Raw genomic sequence first — 15,971 nt, 5'->3', positions numbered from 1 at the left:
GACACACGTGGACGTCTACTTCGAAGAAGATCTCTGACACTGCCTGTTTCTTCAAAACTTTCGAACCACTTCATTACACTTGTTTTAGTAGAAGAATTCTGCGTTCCAGGTGCCACATTCCACATTCTCTTGGTCTGTTGACATTCTAATGCGCTCCAACTCAAATATGCAGCGAACGACGAAGGAAAATCTCTCTCAGACCGGCTGAAGATTTTATAATAACCCAAGCTTCTCCGCCTGTAACCGTTTCCAAGTTAAGATTTTCTGACATGATAGTGTGAGTTTATGGACATTATCTGTCAGTAATTCCTCTTGCTCCAGTGTACCACATACACTGAGTCGTGCTTTTGCAGCATAGACCCGATTAAGGAGTCCACATATACGCATCACATCTGTTGAGTCGCGTTATATTTTAACGCTGTGATCGTATTCCCCAAAGAAAAAAATCGCAGCTCGTCTATGGTCAGAACTAAAAAATACATCTCGTCTATGGTCAGAATTTCAAGTACAATCTTCTTTTTTTCTTCTACCGTTCGTCCCGTCTGGTACAGGGTCCACTTTTTCAGGATTTGGCAAAATTTTATTTGCTGTCTAACTTTTCGAGTGGAGTTGGTTGGTTGGTTGGTTTTGGGGAAGGAGACCAGACAGCGTGGTCATCGGTCTCATCGGATTAGGGAAGGATGGGGAAGGAAGTCGGCCGTGCCCTTTCAGAGGAACCATCCCGGCATTTGCCTGGAGTCATTTAGGGAAATCACGGAAAACCTAAATCAGGATGGCCGGACGCGGGATTGAACCGTCGTCCTCCCGAATGCGAGTCCAGTGTCTAACCACTGCGCCACCTCGCTCGGTTTCGACTGGAGTCTTCCTGATAGCGTAAAGGGAGGGAAATGTCGTGCACCATCTGTCTGCGAATCGTGTACACTTTATTCTGTGCGTTGTCGTATTTAATCGTTTGTGTATGATATTGTCTGACGCAGAATTATGGGAGCCACCCAGCGTTTGCCTGAACAAGCGCGGGGAACCGCCTGGAAACCAAGAGTCAGGCTGGCCGCTGTGACAGCCCACCACAGCAACGCCGACTCAAAGGAAGGCCTCGGCGCTTGTTGGTGACGTCACGTCAGCTAGGCACGGCGAACGCCAGGTCTGTTGCAGGCAGAAACGCCTGGGCGTGCTTATCACTATAAATCTCTTATTTTTGGACAAAATGTTTGGTATTGTTTTGGATTCTGCAGTTTTATTTAGATGAAAGATTTTCTTACTGTCGTAAAGCTACAAACGAAGATCAGAGTTCTGTATTGCTGAATCCTGTCGATACAAACGTAGATCAATATGAGAAGATCCTTTGCCCCATTGCAAGCTTCGGAAATTTTACATTAAAGTAACTATTTACTTGATCCATTTTGTTATCGAAACTTATCGCAACCCCCTTACAACGAACTCGTTTCTTTTATTTATTTATTTATTTATTTATTTTCGTTTGACATCATCACTGGAAATGTGAACTAATTTACATGTGTAAATGTCCAACTGTTGCCAGTCATTAGATTACGGTCGTTTTCAATGAAAGGAATTTTAATCAGGAAACAAAATAGCTTCATACATCGAAAATACTGCTGAGCTTAAACTTTTTTAAACATGCACATTAGAAAAGATAAATATTCCCCTGCCGGCCGAAGTGGCCGTGCGGTTAAAGGCGCTGCAGTCTGGAACCGCGAGACCGCTACGGCCGCAGGTTCGAATCCTGCCTCGGGCATGGATGTTTGTGATGTCCTTAGGTTAGTTAGGTTTAACTAGTTCTAAGTTCTAGGGGACTAATGACCTCAGCAGTTGAGTCCCATAGTGCTCAGAGCCATATGAACCATTTTTGAACCAAATATTCCCCTCTTAGAACTGAAAGGAGAAACTTTATAAGACAAAAAAATTTTGTTTGATAAAACAAGTATCTGTCTTTTGCCTCTTCTTCTGTCCCCCACTCCCTCCCCCGACGTGTACAATCGCAAGATATTTCATTAACATTCAGTGCTCCTCACCCCATAGTCAACCAAGATATCTAAAGAAGAGCACCAATATGTTCACAGTTTCTTGTAAAAGCAACCCAGTACAAACGCAACTTCCTCAGATTTACAAATAAGGTAAAGAAGCACGAATTCTGTTGCTGCTGGACCATGAAGTTGTTTTTGTATGTCAATCCTTAAAATAGGTGGAAATTTAAGTTCAGGAGTACGGTATTTGTTAAGAAGTGTAATGAATTGCACAATTAATTGATTGCAGAAATCTCTCAGAACAATGTGTGTTGGTCAACTACCGCCAATAGTTTCACATTTTCCTGTGTCAGAGAGGGACACACCACCATTATGAGTATGCCTGCAACAGACCTGGCGTTCGCCGTTCCTAGCTGAAGTGACGTCACGAACAAGCGCCAAGGCCTTCCTTTGAGTCGGTGTTGACCACAGTCGCTGATCTGTCCTGCACTGATCTGACCCACGGCGTGGCCCGACTCCCCAGCTCTCTATCCAGCCAAGCTGGCGCGCCGCGAGTTCGGCTGTACGAGCAGGCCGCAGTTTTAAACACAGTAATATTCTAAAATTAGGAAAGCCAGTTTGGAAATTTCCATGGAAATGTATTACAACAAACCTGAGAGGTGGCTACGCTTTCCAGCTGGCCACGTATCACCCGTATGTAGAGACGGATCGGAGTAATAAGCTAAAGAGATGTAGAACCGGACAAGTGAGAATCGTAAAGACAGATATGATAGTGGTTGTACGGATAGTACTAGTTTCTGCGCTTTTTCTTTCTGTATTGAGCTTTCATATCTTGAGGTGTAGGGGCAGACGCTGTGCTATCCGGTGCAGGCGGGCGCGAGGGAGCACGAGACCGACACAGGGGTCGTTCCCTTGGGATGCAGGCGTAGATTAGAAATATCTCTGGAGTGAGCAATGCGTTCTGTACGAGTTGCCAACATTAAACGGCGAGTGTCACGTGATCTGGGGACGAAGCTGTTTGTTTGGGCTTGCGTCTGAGTTCGAAACACGTATTTGTTGCATTATCACCATTTGTTTATTCGTAACAGTACTGAAGAATTACTGTACTTGCTACAGGTACAAAGAGAAACACACCAAAGAAGAAAAAGTTTGTGTTGTTTGAATACTTTGACGTACTGATACCGTATTGTGCTGTTTTGGTTGTCTTTTGAATAAATGTTTTAAAACTATAGTTACGTGTGCAAAGTGTGTAGGATTGTTTGAAACGTCCCCTTAGAAAAAATTATAAATTACTGTGCTGGTAAACCTCTTACGTTATTTGATTTTCAAACAGCTGAGCATAACTGAACGTACTCGGATATTTTTCTCTTTACTTATTCTGATCATCACTAAACTGAATGGTTCAAATGGCTCTGAGCACTATGGGACTTAATATCTGAGGTCATCAGTCCCCTAGGACGTAGAACTACTTAAACCTAACTAACCTAAGGACATCACACACATCCATGCCCGAGGCAGGATTCGAACCTGCGACCGTAGCGGTCACGCGGTTCCAGACTGAAGCACTTAGAACCGCTCGGCCACTCCGGCCGGTACTAAACTGACACACAATATTTTTAGCGCAACGCAATCTGACTTTCAATAATCCCTGCAAAAGAATGGCCCTGACTAAGAATACCCTATACCTTTCATGAATCAATCAGCTCACAAAAATCTTCGTTACTCGAACTACTGCAATACAACGAGCGCCAATACTGCCAGCTAAATAAAGGATTCTAACTACGTAAGGCACTAACTACTGACAGGCATAGTTAACAAATGAAAGATTTTGATAGAGAACAAACATGTATTTACCATAATAATTTTCAAAAGTCAACAAGTCTTGAGGCGTAGTAAATACATTGTTTGTTCTCTATCAAAATCTTTCATTTGTTAACTATGCCTGTCAGTAGTTAGTGCCTTACGTAGTTAGAATCCTTTATTTAGCTGGCAGTATATATATATATATATATATATATATATATATATATATATATATCAGTTCATGATATCCACTCTTTCAAATTTCCTCTTTCTGACGGACACATGTCCATATCGTCCGTTGTCACAACTCTGGCAGCTCTGGCGGCTCACCTCCAACTGCGCAACGCTACATGCTGTTCACATCCAACTGCCCAACACTACAATAGCGAATATTCCAACAACGAGTACAACGAGCCACAGACTGCATACAGCACAGCCAGTGATTTTCATACAGAGCGCTACGTGGCGTTACCAGCATAAAAACCTATACAGCCTACTTACATGTTAAGCAACGTCTTTGGTCATCTGCAGCAGTAATTTCTTGGTATTCGTACACATGAATGGCAAGAAAGCCCCGGCTCAATAAATGGCCTCTTTTTCGACGGTGGTGAATCTCAAAAAGAAAAGAAAGACTAGGAAGACTGGTAAAAGTTAGGCTTCTTTCCTTTTTATACATTTTGGAGGGCTCACACCTGCGTTACTTATGGTTAGCTTGTTTGTTTTAAACTGAAATATACTTCTCGTTGGGTGCTATGCAACATGTAGAAAAAGTTTCGTGTATAATTCAAAATCAAAATGTTCGTGAAATATTCCACTCTTGATTGGATAGGATGTTTTGCAGATCAGAGAAGACAGACTGTGTGTACGTGTGGTGTATGTGTATGTGTGTGTGTGTGTGTGAGAGAGAGAGAGAGAGAGAGAGAGAGAGAGAGAGAGAGAGAACTAAAAGTAAACAGGAAGTTGAAATATTCTAATAGCAACGTGAAATGGAAGTGTATGAAGTGTATGAAAGCTGGGATCTATGACACGCTGTACTGAATGAAGTTTCAGCATTTATCTTAAATACATCTTCTGTACCGGTCTGGTGCAGAACGCTTCCTTTATTTATTTTTATCACAACACTGGCATCCTCACAACTCGGTTGTATATACTGCTTTGCAAGTAAGTCAATAAGATATCAATTGACTGAATGTGAACCGTAAGAATAGGGAACAACAATCAGACATACTGAAATCAAAGTAAAAATTCAATTGCCTTTTTGGAATTACCTTCAAGTTATTGTCTTTACCGTTTGAGTAAGAGGCATGAAATATTGGTACATCAGATGGCATCAAACTGCTTCATGTGTGTAATTGTCCATTTCCCTTCTTGCTGTTACATGCTCTACTTTTCAACAGGCGTCACTGAGGAGCTGAAGTAAATGTTACGGAGGTAACTGTATTGTTAATTCATGTAACCTTCAGTGTGTGTGTGTGTGTGTGTGTGTGTGTGTGTGTGTGTGTGAGGGGGGGAAGGGGGTAGCAAGAGCAGAGTGAAATGTTCCATATACAGGGTGTTATAAAAAGGTACGGCCAAACTTTCAGGAAACATTCCTCACACACAAATAAATAAAAGATGTTATGTGGACATGTGTACGGAAACGCTTAATTTCCATGTTAGACCTCATTTTAGTTTCGTCAGTATGTACTGTACATCCTCGATTCACCGCCAGTTGGCCCAATTGAAGGAAGGTAATGTTGACTGCGGTGCTTGTGTTGACATGCGACTCATTGGCAGGTATTGTTGGTGATGTCTTGATTGGGCCCCATGTTCTTCCACCTACGCTCAATGGAGCACGTTATCATGATTTCATACGGGATACTCTACCTGTGTTGCTAGAACATGTGCCTTTACAAGTACGACGCAACTTGTGGTTCATGCACGATGGAGCTCCTGCACATTTCAGTCGAAGTGTTCGTACGCTTCTCAATAACAGATTCGGTGGCCGATGGATTGGTAGAGGCGAACCAATTCCATGGCCTCCACGCTTTCCTGACCTCAACCCTCTTGAGTTTCATTTATGGGGGCATTTGAAAGCTCTTTTCTACGCAACCCCGGTACCAAAAGTAGAGACTTTTCGTGCTCGTATTGTGGACGGCTGTGATACAATACGCCATTCTCCAGGGCTGTATCAGCGCATCAGGGATTCCGTGCGACGGAGGGTGGATGCATGTATCCTCGCTAACGGAGGACATTTTGAACATTTCCTGTAACAAAGTGTTTGAAGTCACGCTGGTACGTTCTGTTGCTGTGTGTTTCCATTCCATGATTAATGTGATTTGAAGAGAAGTAATAAAATGAGCTCTAACATGGAAAGTAAGCGTTTCCGGACACATGTCCACATAACATATTTTCTTTCTTTGTGTGTGAGGAATGTTTCCTGAAAGTTTGGCCGTACCTTTTTGTAACACCCTGTATATGTTTAATATCTGGGATGCATTTGGCTTTTTATGACACTGTCTGGCTATTAAGCCGTTTTGCAATGCTATCACAGCAAAAATTTACTACAACAGACCCAGTAATACGATAAAGTTCCATTTGAAACCAAAGATAGTGGTGGCTGTCCCAAATATTAAAAAAAACGAGTGCATGTGGGTTGTGACACTTCTCGCAAAGAAGCGGAAATGCCTATTCATTCTTCTCTTCGAAGATGAAAAGCCGACTTACTGGAGTTATAAATACACTCCTGGAAATTGAAATAAGAACACCGTGAATTCATTGTCCCAGGAAGGGGAAACTTTATTGACACATTCCTGGGGTCAGATACATCACATGATCACACTGACAGAACCACAGGCACATAGACACAGGCAACAGAGCATGCACAATGTCGGCACTAGTACAGTGTATATCCACCTTTCGCAGCAATGCAGGCTGCTATTCTCCCATGGAGACGATCGTAGAGATGCTGGATGTAGTCCTGTGGAACGGCTTGCCATGCCATTTCCACCTGGCGCCTCAGTTGGACCAGCGTTCGTGCTGGACGTGCAGACCGCCTGAGACGACGCTTCATCCAGTCCCAAACATGCTCAATGGGGGACAGATCCGGAGATCTTGCTGGCCAGGGTAGTTGACTTACACCTTCTAGAGCACGTTGGGTGGCACGGGATACATGCGGACGTGCATTGTCCTGTTGGAACAGCAAGTTCCCTTGCCGGTCTAGGAATGGTAGAACGATGGGTTCGATGACGGTTTGGATGTACCGTGCACTATTCAGTGTCCCCTCGACGATCACCAGTGTTGTACGGCCAGTGTAGGAGATCGCTCCCCACACCATGATGCCGGGTGTTGGCCCTGTGTGCCTCGGTCGTATGCAGTCCTGATTGTGGCGCTCACCTGCACGGCGCCAAACACGCATACGACCATCATTGGCACCAAGGCAGAAGCGACTCTCATCGCTGAAGACGACACGTCTCCATTCGTCCCTCCATTCACGCCTGTCGCGACACCACTGGAGGCGGGCTGCACGATGTTGGGGCGTGAGCGGAAGACGGCCTAACGGTGTGCGGGACCGTAGCCCAGCTTCATGGAGACGGTTGCGAATGGTCCTCGCCGATACCCCAGGAGCAACAGTGTCCCTAATTTGCTGGGAAGTGGCGGTGCGGTCCCCTACGGCACTGCGTAGGATCCTACGGTCTTGGCGTGCATCCGTGCGTCGCTGCGGTCCGGTCCCAGGTCGACGGGCACGTGCACCTTCCGCCGACCACTGGCGACAACATCGATGTACTGTGGAGACCTCACGCCCCACGTGTTGAGCAATTCGGCGGTACGTCCACCCGGTCTCCCGCATGCCCACTTTACGCCCTCGCTCAAAGTCCGTCAACTGCACATACGGTTCACGTCCACGCTTTCGCGGCATGCTACCAGTGTTAAAGACTGCGATGGAGCTCCGTATGCCACGGCAAACTGGCTGACACTGACGGCGGCGGTGCACAAATGCTGCGCAGCTAGCGCCATTCGACGGCCAACACCGCGGTTCCTGGTGTGTCCGCTGTGCCGTGCGTGTGATCATTGCTTGTACAGCCCTCTCGCAGTGTCCGGAGCAAGTATGGTGGGTCTGACACACCGGTGTCAATGTGTTCTTTTTTCCATTTCCAGGAGTGTAGTAAATTGTTATTATATTTACGAAGTGTCTGTGCCAGATCTACACAGCACCCACGAGGAGACTCTTTACCAGCAATGTGATGATATTCTAAACGTAGAAGACGCGTTACGGACAGACCTACGGCGTCCCGCGATCACGTTACCGGGGTGGCTGTGTATGCAGACAACACAAGATCTGTTCTACGCATCCGAATGCTGACTCCAGAGATAATTCTACTCCGTGGACGCAGGCAGCGGCATTGTCCTCTCACAGGCTGGGTAGCGAACTGATGGCGGGGAGAAAGCGCGGGACTCGGCCTCTGTGCGCTAGAGCACGTGCGGGCGCCGGGCCACAGACCGTCCAAGTCTGGGATAACGACAGCGGGGCCGGGTGCAGTTGTGGTGCTAAAACTCTAGCCCCACAGTGTTTCAGTAAGTCCAGCCTGTGGACAGTAAGGTGCCTCAGCAGGTGGACGAGAAAAACTCGCCGATGGTGCGAATGAATTCAGAGAAAACCCGGCACCTAGTCATGTCGCCGTCCACTAATTTGGAACTTTCCCCGGAGTGCCGACATCGCTCCACTGTGCAGTTAAGTCTGCTGTCGGCTGTCCTGTCTCCATAGTCCCATTGCGTGTCTGTTACTGTGAGTCACGTGTCACCAACGTGGCAGAGATCGACTCGTGGGTGCTAACGCAACTCTCCACAGTGGCTTCCGCACTACTTGTCATTACTTTTGCTGAAGACATAATTTTTGTTCAAAGACTCGGTAGCGGCACTACAATTGTGTCCTCTACTGAATCGAGTTCCCTGATCCATTTGTGTGTTTTACTGTACTTTCTAATAACGTTCAACGTGTATTAGTGGTCTAGCGGTTCTGGCGCTGCAGTCCGGAACCGCGGGACTGCTACGGTCGCAGGTTCGAATCCTGCCTCGGGCATGGGTGTGTGTGATGTCCTTAGGTTAGTTAGGTTTAAGTAGTTCTAAGTTCTAGGGGACTTATGACCTAAGATGTTGAGTCCCATAGTGCTCAGAGCCATTTGAACAATTTTTTTTGAACGTGTATTACCCCGCTGATGACTGATGTATCCCTGGTTCTAGAAAGGTTTTCGTTGTAAGTCCATTTCTCAGCTCTGTATGTCTAAAATGGTAATATGTTCATACTGCTTATAAGCCATCATTTGACTTACACCGAAAGTCTAGCCTTTCAAATCCTGCTGGATTTATCAGAACCGATCCAGACCATTTTTGGTCTTTTGATAATTTCTTCTGGATTCCATCCAGTCGTTCTTTTCACTGTTATAAATGTAGAAACCTGGTTAATATTTTATGGATTCGTTATTAACTTATGCGAATTCCTTTTCGATATGTTGATCGTCTACATCTACATCTACGTGATTACTCTGCTATCCACAATAAAGTGCCTGGTGAGGGTTCAATGAACCACCTTCAAGCTGTCTCTCTACCGTTCCACTCTCGAACGGCACGCGGGAAAAACGAGCACTTAAATTTTTCTGTGCGGGCCCTTATTTCTCTAATTTTATATTGATGATCATTTCTCCCAATGTAGGTGGGTACCAAAAGAACGTTTTCGCAATCGGAGGAGAAAACTGGTGATCCAAATTTCATGAGAAGATCCTGTCACAACGAAAAACGCCTTTCTTTTAATGATTGCCACTCCAATTCACGTATCATGTCTGTGACACTATCTCCCCTATTTAGCGATAATACAAAACGAGCTGCCCTTCTTTGTACTTTTCCGATGTCATCCGTCAGTCCCACCTGATGCGGATCCCACACCGCACAGCAATACTCCAGAATAGGGCGGACGAGCGTCGTGTAAGCAGTCTCTTTAGTAGACCTGTTGCTCCTTCTGAGTGTTCTGCCAATGAATCGCAGTCTTTGGTTTGTTCCACCCACGTTATTATCTATATGATCGTTCCTATTTAGGTTATTTGTATTTGCAATCCCTAAGTATTTAGTTGAATTTACAGCCTTCAGATTTGTATGACTTATCGCGTAATCGAAATTTAGCGGATTTCTTTTAGTACCCTTGTGAATAACATCACACTTTTCTTTATTCAGGGTCAATTGCCACTTTTCGCACCATACCATTGTAAATTGTTTTAGTGTCATTATAAGTGATTTTTATGGCCACTCGAATACTTGCTGAATGAAGTTGTTCCATTCGTTTTTGGAGATTATTTCGACTACAGGCAAACAGCACAAAGTCACCAGCAAAACAAAGACTGACATATTTCCTGTACCTCTGCTCAGAATAGTTTTTACTGCTGTGGAATCTCCCAGCATAACTTCGCTTTCGGTTCTGAATTTCTGTCGGCCCTGATGAATTCTGGTGGATAATGTAGCACTGACGTACGTATAATTGGGTATAGTAACGTAAGTTGTACTGGATCTCAAGAGCCGTTGGTATAGATTTCTCTGAAAACGAGGAGATGGCTTTCTGGAAATCTATGAATTCCAGACAAAGTACTAATTCATACACGTTGCTTCGTTGTATAATTGGCTTCAACGCTTGCAAATGACCCAGATTTGTAACGCTTATTCCAGAGGGTTGGACACGTTTTTAGTTGTTGCTGCCATTTCTCTTTCTCGTTGGTTTCTGATTTCTGTTCTTCTTCTCTTTGTAAGTTTTGACTGTGTTATAATATTAGTTAGCTAGTGTCACAATAGCAATCTTTTACGTTCAATTATATACCCTCTTATCACCGAAAACATGATGACCACGGGCCACCTCTAGAATCACACCCTTGTGACGGTGTCTTGGGAATGGTAATGAGCAAGTCAGCTGAAGCAAAAATACACGAACGGTAAACCGTACCTCTCCTTCTTCATGTTCTTGGTCTCATCCAGTGTCTTCAGGACGTGGTCGACATGTTGAATGCTAAATGTGGCGATGTCTGTGGCAGACGGTGGTGGCCGGATGTCCTTCCTGTCGCTACAATCCACCATCCCCTCCGACCCCCTCAGATGGAGTTTGTGTATCCCGTTTGTGTGCGTCTAACTTTATCTCATGCGAAAGTGTGAGAACGTATTAGAAATGTTTGCGAATAGTATAACTTAACCGTGGTTTGGGTACCAGCCCGGTATTCAGTTAATGGGATATGGGAAACCGCCTAAACGCCACGTCCAGGCTGAATGGCCATTGCCGTTAGTTCGACTCCTCAGATTCCGGAAGCGGCGTATAACCTGCACGGCTATGCGGGCGAGTCAGTAATAACCATACCTGAAACTAAATTTTCAACAATTCAGCATTCAGCGCATCTTTCCAATCCATTCGTAAAACTGTGCTAAAGTCTTCAAGGATAAACTTGGTGTTCTTTTATGAAGAGCATCGCACGAGAAAGGCGAGGGTCCGGGTTCGAATTGCACTATTAATCTGCCAGGAAGTTTCGTTCAGCAGCGTTCTTGGTGTTTTCGTGTTTACTTGTTCTCTACACGTTTGCCGGCCGCGGTGGTCTCGCGGTTCTAGGCGCGCAGTCCGGAACCGTGCGACTGCTACGGTCTTAGGTTCGAATCCTGCCTCAGGCATGGATGTGTGTGATGTCCTTAGGTTAGTTAGGTTTAAGTAGTTCTAAGTTCTAGGGGACTGATGACCACAGCAGTCGAGTCCCATAGTGCTCAGAGCCATTTGAATCTACACGTTTCGCTCTTCCTCGCTGGTTTAAAACGAAAATATACTGACGCCAGGACCTGTAACCCGCATGACAAAAGAGTGCAGCCAGAGAGTGAATAACGCGCCTGCGCTGTTACCTAATGTTCCTGATTTCATAGCAAAGGCATCGACTCTGAAGAAATATGGTAACCGGAAGAATGTAGTCACGGTTATAACCGAACGTTATCGCTCAGCAGTCTACAGCGTGCAACAACGATTGAAAAGGAAATGTTGTAAGAAGTTAAATGATTTACTGTAGCTAGCAGTAATTTTGCATAAATTACTCACTGTATGGAATCTAAATTGCAGATTTGTTATTTACGGTTGCCAGTCCATAAGAGACCATAGGTTATTATCTGCTAGTGACTGAATTGAAACTGAAATTACGTAATAATATCAAGTATATAGGAAGGTACTAGAGGGACAAAATGCACACACACTGTAACCTCCCCCTCACTTATCGATCTTAATGACAGTGAAAAATTAAACCGCGTGTACCTAATGGAAATTTGGGAAAAGCAATCGTCACCGAAGTTAATTTGTCGGTAAAGAGGGAGGAAAGGGTTACATCTAAATGAAAGGAAAAATGCAAATGAAACTGGTGGAAATTAATTTTGAAAAGGGGTAAAGTTAATAAAGAAAGTAAATGTGCGGCCGTTACGTTAACAATTAACTAGCGGTAATTAGACATTTGGGGGAAATTACGGTCGCCAGCCCTAAGGACAATTACTATAGTAACTGAAAAAGAAAGGTTATTACACATATAATTAGCACTAGAAGCGTGGCAACTGAAGGTTGACACGTGTAGTGTGAAAACTGAAAGTTTGTCAGAAGTAATAAATTTCGCTACACTCTGACTTAATTTAGCAAAATAACTAATAAAACCGGAAAATCGAAAGTTAATTTTGTGACTGAAGTTAATAGTGAGCTTTCTTTCTGAAGCACATCGAAATTCAGTAAAATACGGTTAGTCTTGGACTACCTCAACAATCATTTCAAAAGCTACTTCAATCTACGCAATTTAGAAATAAGAGATTTAACTTTGAACTTGAATTAAATGATTCTGAACAATTAACAATAGTAAAATTTAGTACGTACCAAGCTGAGCTGCAGTCACAGGTAACTAAAATACGGTAACAAAACTCGCACTCTTAATTTGTGCTTGTGCAATCTAAATATTGTAGCCAGCTATGAATACCTTAACTGAACTTTGAAATTAAAGCAGTGAAATCGAATGATGCTGGCGTTTGAATTTCAACGACACTCGGGTTCATTTCGGAAAAGGAAGGGACCCTGCTTGGCAATGCAATTGGGACAATGAGCAACAAAGGTTCATGCAAAGTTGCTGTAATTTTGTGATGCAACAATTTTAAAAGTTTGAAAAGCTGAGGTCTGCCATACAGTTCTAAAACTTCTTCCTTGTTGGTTGATTGAAGGTTTGAAGCCGTCGATCGAGGAGGTGGCGACAGTCACTCATTGTCGGCTGTCGCTGTTGCAGAAGCTGGATGTTGGCGCGCCTCCTTCTCGACACAGTCACCAGGCGAAACGGGCTCTTGATGTGCGCCAGCTAACGCTTCCCGTTCGCGACACCGTGTCAGAAACTATCATAGCAAGTCGAGCGCAATTACATGCTGCCAAACCCCTAAAGCGCGGCAACTCGCGGGAGCGTCACACAACACACCTGCTCCACTGCACTACCCCAGCCAGACTCCCTCTGCTCAGTCCACGCTCCACGCGGCAGAGTTAACATATATATATATATATGTATGTATATATTTATATATATATAAATATATACATATACATATATATATATATATATATATATATATATATATATATATATACAAATAGTAAAACAATTACAATATATAAAGACACAGAAATGTCATAGCTTGAGGTAACAAAACAAGGAAAAAAATTATAGTACAATAGATGGAAATAGGAGGATATGCATTTCCGGCGTTACAACACGAATTTGTAAAAGCTACGCATGACAAAATGTTAATTAGTAGTACCATGAAATTACTTGCAATTAACAAAACTCAAGGTGCGAGGTGTATTAAATAACGTCAGTCACTGTACTGCTATCTGCCGCCAGATTTTGTGACGCAAATATCCAACACTAATCACATTTTCGTAATGAATGTTACCGCACTAAAGTACGTAGTGACTTCATTACGTAACAAAAAATAGCTTTGCAATGTCACTGTGACGAAAGTCAAAAACACATGAAATATTTACAAACACACAGTAAAAATAAGAAAAGTAACTTTAATCAAAATAGCATATGCACTTTAGTATGCTAATTACTTTTATTTAGTTATTGATTGGATGCAGTAGAAACACTGCAATGCACAAAGAACTTTAATAGTACTGAATTTAGTTTGATGAACTACTTGCTTTAAGTTAACTGCAAACGCAATTAATCTTCTCTTCATTGAAATAGCCTTATCTCTTTCATTTATGATTCACTCGGTAGTAATGATGAAAGGATAGGATCCTACTCATGGTTAATGATTTGGGATATTCAGTAGCAATTACACTGTTTGCAGTTAAACTGAAAAAAACACTATAATGTTCAAAGTGCTGAAACTACTACACTGGCAAGCCGTGTACGTAACTAAAACTTAACCGACTGTGCGAGTTGCAGGTGGTAAGATATAATGCGTTTTGTAACGACCATTCTTGGCTGTAGGCTCTTCTTACGACGAGTAACTTTTAATAATGTTGGACATACAGGACTCTTCTTCAGTTACCAATGCTTTTCATGTGCTTTGTACTGTGTCCTGATTTGTGCTCGCCCGCCTGTCTACAACGGGTAGTCATGCTTAAAACACCTTTTCGGGAACACTCTCCATTACGCCACAGAAGAACAGCAACTCTCTCTCTCTCTCTGCTACCGATTCTCAAGGATGTTATTACCAGCTTTTAAAGAGATGCTTTGGATTCTATACAGTACGAGCTTCCTTCACTTTGCTAGCGTCTTTACTACAAAGTTTTTGCAGTACTATTTTTCAGTGCTTTTTTAATAATTGTATTGCAGTTCTTACATACTGAATACTGACAAAATTAATGAAGTACACTCCTGGAAATTGAAATAAGAACACCGTGAATTCATTGTCCCAGGAAGGGGAAACTTTATTGACACATTCCTGGGGTCAGATACATCACATGATCACACTGACAGAACCACAGGCACGTAGACACAGGCAAAAGAGCATGCACAACAGTGTCCTGTTGGAAAAGCAAGTTCCCTTGCCGGTCTAGGAATGGTAGAACGATGGGTTCGATGACGGTTTGGATGTACCGTGCACTATTCAGTGTCCCCTCGACGATCACCAGTGTTGTACGGCCAGTGTAGGAGATCGCTCCCCACACCATGATGCCGGGTGTTGGCCCTGTGTGCCTCGGTCGTATGCAGTCCTGATTGTGGCGCTCACCTGCACGGCGCCAAACACGCATACGACCATCATTGGCACCAAGGCAGAAGCGACTCTCATCGCTGAAGACGACACGTCTCCATTCGTCCCTCCATTCACGCCTGTCGCGACACCACTGGAGGCGGGCTGCACGATGTTGGGGCGTGAGCGGAAGACGGCCTAACGGTGTGCGGGACCGTAGCCCAGCTTCATGGAGACGGTTGCGAATGGTCCTCGCCGATACCCCAGGAGCAACAGTGTCCCTAATTTGCTGGGAAGTGGCGGTGCGGTCCCCTACGACACTGCGTAGGATCCTACGGTCTTGGCGTGCATCCGTGCGTCGCTGCGGTCCGGTCCCAGGTCGACGGGCACGTGCACCTTCCGCCGACCACTGGCGACAACATCGATGTACTGTGGAGACCTCACGCCCCACGTGTTGAGCAATTCGGCGGTACGTCCACCCGGCCTCCCGCATGCCCACTATACGCCCTCGCTCAAAGTCCGTCAACTGCACATACGGTTCACGTCCACGCTTTCGCGGCATGCTACCAGTGTTAAAGACTGCGATGGAGCTCCGTATGCCACGGCAAACTGGCTGACACTGACGGCGGCGGTGCACAAATGCTGCGCAGCTAGCGCCATTCGACGGCCAACACCGCGGTTCCTGGTGTGTCCGCTGTGCCGTGCGTGTGATCATTGCTTGTACAGCCCTCTCGCAGTGTCTGGAGCAAGTATGGTGGGTCTGACACACCGGTGTTCTTTTTTCCATTTCCAGGAGTGTATATACATATAAAACAAATTACTTTAAAACTACAGATTCAGTTAACTGAAAAATTATGAGGCACTGTGTATTATTAGTTGTTTAGACGACGCAGTTACTGTTTGTTGGAACGTGCGGGAGCTCCATCTTGCTGTCTTCTAGTAAAATGAACCGAGTGTGCGCCCTATGTACTCGTATTCACCCGCCGC

Source organism: Schistocerca nitens, chromosome 6 (genome assembly GCF_023898315.1).
Source record: "Schistocerca nitens isolate TAMUIC-IGC-003100 chromosome 6, iqSchNite1.1, whole genome shotgun sequence".
Lineage (NCBI taxonomy): Eukaryota > Metazoa > Arthropoda > Insecta > Orthoptera > Acrididae > Schistocerca > Schistocerca nitens.
The sequence above is the reverse complement of the archived record's forward strand: the minus strand, read 5'-3'. Positions refer to the sequence as shown.